General features: G+C 44.8%; 1 long non-coding RNA gene across 2 annotated transcripts; it reads right to left on the bottom strand.

Annotated features, from left to right (window-relative positions):
* Positions 1 to 230: 230 nt before the first annotated feature.
* LOC120228371 lies at positions 231 to 9,124 on the bottom strand. 2 transcript variants are annotated; one of them, XR_005527480.1, is made up of 4 exons: positions 9,014 to 9,124; positions 7,644 to 7,728; positions 4,026 to 4,118; positions 231 to 290 (listed from the first exon to the last, which is right to left on the bottom strand). It is a non-coding gene; the product is annotated as an uncharacterized LOC120228371 (long non-coding RNA). The 2 variants fall into 2 exon arrangements; XR_005527479.1 differs by lacking the exon at positions 231 to 290 and adding an exon at positions 2,929 to 3,334.
* Positions 9,125 to 9,384: the final 260 nt, after the last annotated feature.

The following is a 9,384-nucleotide window of genomic DNA, read 5'->3' as shown; positions in this document are numbered from 1 at the left end:
CGTTTCTTTTCACTATGAGGCACTATTTCCCAAGAGGGGCGCAAACAGAAGGGACAGTGAGATTGGGGGCCAGGGGACGAGATGGGAGAAGAGAAGGGCCAGAGGAGATGTGATGTAGATGGGTTACGGGACTGCGACCAAGCTCTTAGCGCTGTTCTCACCCACAGCCTGGACGTGGCCGCACATCCCCCGTGGCTCCGTGGCTCCTCCGCAGAGAGGCGGGCATTCTTGAGCAAGACTCGAGGAGCTTCCCAATTCTTAAGACTTCTGATGGCCTCTCTAGGAACAGTCTAGGCACCATAGTAAAGGAGACAGGGCAATCAGGGAAGTGGGGAGGAGCAGAGATAGGTATTTTTCTTTCTCCCCCTCTCTGAAGGACATCTCTAGAATCAAAATCGTTAAGAACTATCCCAAGAAGGCCAACTTTGTGTTGCAAGGATTAAGATCCACTAAACTCATCATGTGCCAACTGGACCTCTATCACTTCCCTCTGAGATCTTTCCTATATCCTCATTCCCTGGGTTTGTGTAGATAAGACAGTGTCTAGGGTTTGTGTAGATAAGGCAAGGTCAAAGGGCTCCGTAGGATTTCTGCAGGAAGTAGCACTGGTGAGTCAGGGCTGGGTGCTTGTCTCTCTGTGTCAGTATGGAGCCGATGTCCCAGCAGGTGAGGGGGCAAGCGCTGGAGGCGGAGCCCTTCAAATAAGTAGAGAACATGACCACAGACTCTCCAGGTGTTTTCGCTCAGAGCAAGGAGGTGAATGTCAACACATTTCCTCTGTCCCAGTTTGGGTCGTTGTATTTCTAGTTACCTTTCCACTATCTTCGTCCCCCACTTTCTGTCTTACCTTCAAAGCATCCATGTGCAGCACGGCCCTGCTAGTGAGGAGAACACCTCTGGGTGTTCTCCAAAAGTGGCCTTCTCTCCATTTTTTCCATTCTACCCCACAATCATCTTGACCTTTTCACCTGGCAAGTTTTGCTTGACCTATCAGTGAAGAAAGGCAAATGGCGGCTTTGGTCTCCTTCATTAACCCAGATGGACTTTTCTTGGGTTCCTGAGGAGAAGGAGACGGTGTCTCCCAGATTTCACCAAATGTCCCCTGGGGTCAAAATTGCCCCCCTTGAGAACGACTGCTGTAAACCTAGTCCTTCTCTCCTTCAAGAAGCTAATGCCCAAAGCAACTGTAACCATGAAAACCACTTATGAGTTGACTGGGGAGAGACAGTGCTTATGAACAAAATCCAGGCCAGACTCTGGAGGCCGTGGGCCCCTTGGGCGACTCCCAGGGTTCCCTGAAGCAGCCTCTCATCTTTCACAGCAGAATGACTGTCCCAGATCTGCCAGGAAGGACTTTCAGAGGTGGGGCCCAGGGAGGCCGATGTCAGGACCTCGATGTGGGCCCGAATGACACGTGGAGGGTGGCTGATGTCCTGATTTGCTGGGCTTTCCTAGTGGGAGCACCACAGGGCCTGAGAGGTTGGTGTCCAGGTACCTTCTGTTAGGCTGCCCTTCCAAGCGGCTTTGCCTATCACTTTGGGACACAGATGCTCCCCTGTTGGCAGCTGGAGAGGACAGGGCTTGGAGCCAGCTTCTCGCTGGACATTTGAGGCCTGCAGACATCCCAGTTCTGTTGCTGTAATTGCTCCTTACCTTAGGGAGATCCCAATTGCTAAGAGGTGAGATTAGAGCACCCAAATATATTGAGGTGGGAGTGAAGCTGGGGCCTGTTGCTGAGAGCATGCTCAAACCACTGTATGTCCACAGTGAAAGCCAGGCTACTTTCCACGGATGCCCGCCCGGCATGGGGGCCAGTGGTGGGGTGGGTGGTGAATGCCTACGATGTGTGTGTTGCTGTGTGGTCAACATGGACAATGCGCTCTGCCCATTGCTGGAGGTGAGGATAGCTGTCCATTGTCCTGAGTCTTGTTAAAGCCGCGGTCATCTCGGCCCCTCGGGCATGTGCGCAGCTGGGGGCATGTCCGGTCTGAGGACCTGCTGGTGGCTGCCTGGTGCTCATGCCCCAAACACGGTCTCCAGAGCCAGGGCCATGTGTCCAGTCCCCTGGGAGCATCCTTGATACTTATATCTTTCCTTCCCTGTTTGTGGCATTTGTTTGTCTTTAATTTAAGCTTCTGCGGGGTGCCTGGGTGGCTCAGTTGGTTAAGCATCCGACTTCAGCTCAGGTCATGATCTCACAGTTCGTGGGTTCGAGCCCCGTGTTGGGCTCTGTGCTGACAGCTCAGAGCCTGGAGCCTGCTTTGGATTCTGTGTCTCCCTCCTTCTCTGACCCTCCCGTGCTCACGCTGTCTCTCTCTCTCTCTCTCTCTCAGAAATAAATAACATTAAAAAAATTAAATTTAAACTTCTGTAGATTCCTTACATCTTAAAGGAAAAAGTGTTCTCTGTTCTGAAGGAGAAACAATTGATTTTCCCCCTTATATTATGTAGATGGAGATATGTCTCCACTCGGTTAGTCTCATGTCTACTGAGATGTCATTACTTATAGAAGAGCCTGGGATTTTCAAGAATAGTAACACGGTAATTTGTCTTTCAAATACTGTTTTACTTATAGCAGCAATAACAGGAAATGTGTACTATTTTTCAGTGTTATAATCTGATTCACCCTTTGATATAAACAGCTTTATCTCATCTCATTGTTTATATCACATTCCTATTCCTCTGGAAAGAACAATATTTTTCCCCTGAAAAGTAATATATTCTTGTCTAAGAATGGCTTAAATAAGTAACAGATGGTGTGTGTGTGTGTGTGTGTGTGTGTGTGTGTGTGTGTCCCCTACTCCCACTCATTCTCTGCATTTGATCAGATATTAAAATCAGTATTTTACGAAACATCACACAAGACTGAAGTTATAGGTATGTTTCCAACTTGGCTTCTTTTATTTATGTGATGGTGGTGTTGCTTGTAAAGTATTAAAATATAGGCAACTGAATAAATTTATTTGTGCTTGTCAAATGGAATGTGCTTGAACAAATCTTCTTTCTGGTTCCTGGTGACCTGGATTCCCCACGGGAAAGATAGACTGGAGCATTCAGTGGTGGCACATGCCTGTGGCCGTAAAACAGAGATCACTGGACACCAGGTCCTTTCCATACGACTTATTTATACCTCTGTTCTAATGTTCAAGTAGGTTCTGGTACCAGGACTGAATTCTGGTCAACACAAAGTTTTATTCTTTGACTCTGTTCAGGGGAAAGACCTGACATTAGAAGCCAGATTTCCATCATCGCCTCGCTATCTTGCTGACTTCAGGCAAGTCCAGGGGCCACCTCATGCCTGTTCTTCTCTCCATAGACTGCAGAAAATTACCTGCTGAAAGGGATGTTGTGTCTGTAACATGAACTAATAGTTATGAAGATGCTTTAAAAAGTCAAAAGCGGGGCGCCTGGGTGGCTTAGTCGGTTAAGCGTCCGACTTTCGCTTAGGTCATGATCTCGCGGTTCGTGGGTTCGAGCCCTGCATCGGGCTCTGTGCTGACTGCCAGCTCAGAGCCTGGAGCCTGTTTCAGTCTGTGACTCCCTCTCTCTCTGACCCTCCTCTGCTCACGCTCTCTCTCTCTCTCCTAGAAATAAATAAAAAAATATTAAAAAAAAAATTCAAAAGCATTTTAGTTCCCAAATACCATGTTTTAGATATTCAAATCAAATTATATATGTTTCGTGTAAACTCTTTATCTATATCTCTCTGGTTGATAGGTTAGCTCTATAATCAAATGACTTTCTTTCAAAGATATAGTTTCTTTGCCATGGGGGTTTCAAGGAAGGAAACACACATACGTAAGGTTGTTACTGTAGACTTCTGTGAGATGTCGCCCTAGAGCGGGGAGTAGGGACAGCTCATTTCTGGATGCGAACTCTATGATCCTTGGGTCTAGTAGGTGCTTAAATGTATATTGCCCAAAAATATGAGTATTGTGGGAGATAAGCTATCCTCAGTATTTTTATAAAAATCTTTGAATTTCAAAGGTGATACAGTTTTGTGCTCTCCAATTATTCATTCTTACCGTCATTGAAATTCTCTTTTTTCCTTACTGGATAGACAGTTGAGGTGTGATCCTTTGTGTTGATATCTTCTCCTTGTCCTCCTGTTTTGTCGTCTGAAAAGCACATGTTTTCATGTCATGATAAAGTTTGCGCATGGTTATTGGAGACAGTTCGGAAAAATAAAGATGGACAAAAAGGAAATAGCCACCCATTTTCCCCATGCATATCATAGGGCCAGATCTCCAACATACACACTGGTAGTGTCTAGAAAAACCAAATCATGTGACGATATTTATATGATAGCAATTACATAAGGAAAATATAGGTGTGTATATGCATATGGATAACTGTGGGTCTATATGGGTATATCTATGGAAACGAGTGACAAATAAAGATAGAAAGACTAATTTATTTTATTTTTATCTTTTAAAGTTTACTTATTTTGAGAGAGAGAGAGTCCCAAGCAGGCTCCCTGCTGTCAGCGCAGAGCCAGATGTGGGGCTTGAACTCACAAACCATGAGATCATGACCTGAGCCAAAATTAAAAGTTGGATGCTTAATGGACTGAGCCACCCAGGCACCCCTAGAAATGCTATGTTAAATGCACAGATTATGTCTGGAGAGCCAGTGGACAGGAGAAGTTCAGAGAGAGAAGTCCATCTGGGCATAGATATTTGGGAGCAGTTTCATGGAAAAGGTTGGATTTGAGCAGAGCTTGAAGGACGAGTAGAGTCTGATAAAGAGAAAGTTCTGGAAGTAGATTCCTGGTGGGGTGCCACACCTGGACAAAGGTGTGGTGTGAGGTGTCAGTGCAGCAGTCGAGGGTGTATCATGAGTCTGACCTCTCACTGCGTGGGTGACACGTAGCAGAGCTTGGAAAGCAGGACCAGGCAGACTGGGCACTGGAAACTTCTAAGCAGGCTATCAGAATGAAGAATGGGGATTGCATGAAGACCAGTCAGGTGGTGGTTGAAGTAGAATGAGCCAGAGCAGGGAGAGCCCAGAGACATCTGCAGGGCTGGGAAGCCCAGGTACGCAGTGACAGATCTCTGCAGAAGGACGCCGATGCAAGTAGGCGGAATGGTGAAGAAGAGGAAGACATTCTGAAAAGTAATGGGACCTGGTGCCTGATAAGATGTGGTCAGCCATACAAGAGAGGAAGAAGCTAAGGAAACAGTGACAAATGTCACAGCCTAAGTGACTGGTCTATTGACAGAAGTAGGAAGGACAGACATCGTGTTGTATAATAAAAAGCTTGATTATTATATTTTTTTCCTGGAAAAGATCTGAACATCAGGAGTTGGTATAGGGTTTTGACCGTCAAGATTTCAGACCACTAGTTCTTGGAAGTGTGATATAAAATACTGTAATGTGGTATGTTGCTGCAAATTAGATTATTGATTTGGTATTGTCAAGAAATATGACATCTCAGAAACAGGCAGACTAGTGGAAAAGATACCCCACCGGCAGGTGTGGGCAGAACTGTGCAATTTTCAGAGCGCCTGGGTGGCTCAGTCGTTTAAGTGTCCAACTTTAGCTCAGGTCATCATCTCACGGTTTGTGGGTTCGAGCCCCGCATTGCTTTGTGCTGACAGCTAGCTCAGAGCCTGGAGCCTGTCTTCGAATTCTGTGTCTCCCTCTGTCTCTGACTCTCCCCTGCTCATGCTGTCTCTATCTCTCTCTCAAAAATAAATAAAACATAAAAAATTTAAAAAAAAAAAGAACTGTGCAATTTTCTAGCACTGGAATACACAGAGCCAGCAGTGTTGACGCTGGCACTACTATATCGAAAGCAACGCTTTCCTTTGCCAAGGCCACTAGCTAGCAAATGTAGGTCCACCTGCCAGCCTCTCCTACCCCGTACAGTGACGATGCACATGGTGGGTCCCAGTGGCGTATGCAGACAGAGATGGCCCTCTCCATTCTCCTGGCAATGGATTTCATGGGGAGGCAATGAGATCTTCATTGACCCTGGACTCAGGAAAAGGAGGGAATAACTAGAGGCTGTGATTTGCGGGCTCAGGACCGAAGGGCAGCACCAGTGAGAGGGAGGCAGGGGGTGACCAAAAGGCGAGTTCTGGAAATGTGCTTACTGGTGTCCTGGGGTGCTCATCCCTTTTACGGCTCACGCCCGCTAGCGTCTTCAGACTAACACAGCTCCCCATGGGAGGACTTGTATCTGAGAATCTGGTTGGGGGTTGTGTTTTCCAGGATATCTGTTTGGTTTGTGGCCTCGTATATTGTTCTACCATTTGTTTAGCTGGGATTGTGTCAACAAACTATGCTTCACTGATAAAATTAATATATGCTATGACCAAGATGCACATTTAATATATTTAATTATCAGATTTAGCTTTAAAACACCTTAATAAAAGCCTATGTTAGCATAGCTACAATCCCAAGAACCAATGCATTTTTACAGTAAGAAGAACTAATATATATATTATATATTAGAACTAATATATATATTATATATTAGAACTAATATATATATTATATATTAGAACTAATATATATATTATATATTAGAACTAATATATATATATCACTATTATATCATCTTTACCTAAACATAGTTCCTGGCCCTTTAAGAATTATGCTCTAAAATCATTAAGAAGCCAATCACTTTCCTATCTTTTGATATTCATTGATGTTTCTGGCATTGTGAGTACAAGTAGGGAAGGAATACGTCTCTATTGCTAAAGTGAAGTTTGCCTGTTTTCTTAGCGTTTGAATTCTTTGTATCGGGTGACAAAAAGTGTGTGGTTTTGTTATTAACCCGTTCTGCCATTTCATTTAGACACTACGGTAATTTTCTGAAATTATACCTGAAACAGCCATAAATGATGACCATGAAGCCCTATTATGGCCACTGGCTCAGAAGCAAATGCAGCCCGGAGCCTGAGCTGTGATGTGCTGGGGCACCGAGGCACGGAAGGTCTCTGGACAGGGCTCTGCCCCCAGGTCCTCCATTCAAAGCAGCTCTCAGCAGACCCTTTTTTTTTTCTTTTTTTGTATTCATATCAAGTTCAATCTTGGTTGGCAGCTTGAGGAAACACCAAAGCTCTCCTCTTCTGCTGAAACTAGGCCATGAACTAGATGCCACAGAGAGATTGAGGGTGCGTGGGGTGGGATGCGTGGCCTGCATGTGGGCCACCACCACATCAACGCGAATGTGTGTCCTGGGCATCTGAGGGAGTCGTTCCCTTTTTCAGAAACTGCTTTTCTTCTTACTGGCTGACCTTGAGCAGCCTGGTTGTGCCCCGAGGAACTGGCTTGTCAGGGTGGCCCCCCCGCAGGTCACAGGTTTGGAAGAGAGTGCAAGAGAGGTCTCCGAGTGACAGCCCTCACACACGCCCTCCTCGGAGGCCACCGTGTCTTGTGCTTTTAAGAAGAGACCTTTGGCTTCGGATGTCAGGCAGGAGAGAGAGCCATGGACCCCATTATGTACTCACTGACTTTCCATCAGCCCGTGCATCTGCCGCTCTGGCCAAAGGCATTCTCAGTGTAACAGACACCAGTGCCCCAGAATTCAGACAAGTGGCTAATGTGCAAAACACAGAAAATCTTCTTAAATAAAAACATTTCAGATGTGACAAGCACCAGCAGTTGCAGAAAGTTTCAAGGTTTTCATCTACCATTTGCGCAACCCTTACAGAGATATTCGGGTGTCGTGTTCTATACAATCTGTCGCCATTGTCTATTTCTGGAAAAACGTAGCATCTAAGAGGATGAATATACGTTTGCTTTAATTACATATTAAACCATTTAAAAGTATAAAGGATTAATATCTAGACTCTAAATAGATATTCTTAGAAGATAAACTCAAATTAATCCAATTAATCCAAAGATTCTAACCTAGAGTTATCGCAGCTAATGGAATATGTATTTGGTCTACACAGTAATTGATCAGTAGGTAGAACCACCATTAAACTCACTAATAGCTTTGGTTTTAAGCTACAAATTAAATGTATTCAAACTAATTAGGTATACAGCCTTTTCTTTTATTCATATTTTTTGTTGTTGATTACTAATTTTTCATCCTAAGGATCAAAATAATAACATCACTCCTTTGCAATGCTTTCCTCCTGTTAAATAAATGACTTTCTAATATTATCTCAAACAACTATACTTTCCTCGCCTTTAGCACTCTTTCCCAAATAAACCCAGTGAATTCTCCTGCATCCCCATGTGTCAAGAAGGGCCTGTGTAATCCCTCAGAATGTTCACTTTGGCCATCGCCGCCTGAACATCTTGCTGTTCATCTTTCCTAAGAAAACAAGTCTTTCCTCTTGAAAGCTTGGGGCTTTAAAAATAACAACTACAAAGTGATTTTATGTGGTAAATGCTCATCACAAATTATTTTTTTTGCTGAGTCCTACTGTGTCTCATCTTGAAGAACAGGAGGGGGGTGGTTGGCTCTGTGATCCGCCCATCCAGGGTCCGGCCATTTGCACTAAATTAACACATCCTGGGGAGATTTTCCTAATTCTCTACCAGATGACCCAGTTACTATGACTATTCTTAAAAAAAAAACAAGCCTCTCATGGGAAACACACCCCCGCTGGGCTGAAGCAGGAAGAAAAAGCTAAACTCTGTTTAAAATCTGGACCCTTTGACCCGTGAACTCACAACTTCTTCCTGTAGGTTTTCTGAAAGCCCTAATGACCGAGATGTGACTCTCTCTGCAATGTATGAGCACAAGCAGATGGAGGCTGGGTTTCAAGAAGCTGTTCTAGGATTATGCTATCATCAAGAAACCAAGAGAAATGCTCCTGTGGTACGTAAGGAAGTTTCATATGATTATGGTCAGTGAGTCAACGATTCCTGCCCAAATTATTCAGCTCTTTGAAATAGGATGTCTTTGGCAGGGATCTTCTCGCAATTGAGGCTCACTAAAGCAAGAGAAGGGGTGATCTGCAAGCACACACGTGTGTGTACACAAAGACACACGTACACGCACACAAACCACATAGCCGTACGCAACTGGGCTTTTGTTTCCCCCCACCCGCTATTCTTTACTGTTTTGGAGGCTGTGGGATTCTGGATTTGGTCTCCAACTGGTAAAAAGTCTATTGCCTGGACTTCTCAGAGGGAGTGAAGATCATACTTGAGATGGTGCCCTTGGGCCCCAAGTATGTGTTGCCTTGGGAACAAGGCTTTGTTTACTCAGACAATTGATCTGTCTCGTGGTTACCGAGGCTTCAAGGGGAAACATCCACTCTCTTACCTGGGTCTTACACTAATGTGGGGTCAGTCCGGCACTCCCTGGGACAAGCTGGGAGCCCTTGTGGTACAATAACATGCAAATCTCCAACTCAATTTATGTATTTTGTCCTCTGGGTCCTGGAAACAAATGTCCCCATGTGAGAAGAGAGA

The sequence above is a fragment of the Hyaena hyaena genome, unplaced genomic scaffold (assembly GCF_003009895.1).
Source record: "Hyaena hyaena isolate Hyena2069 unplaced genomic scaffold, ASM300989v1 scaffold_22, whole genome shotgun sequence".
Taxonomy (NCBI): domain Eukaryota; kingdom Metazoa; phylum Chordata; class Mammalia; order Carnivora; family Hyaenidae; genus Hyaena; species Hyaena hyaena.
The sequence above is the reverse complement of the archived record's forward strand: the minus strand, read 5'-3'. Positions and strand labels throughout refer to the sequence as shown.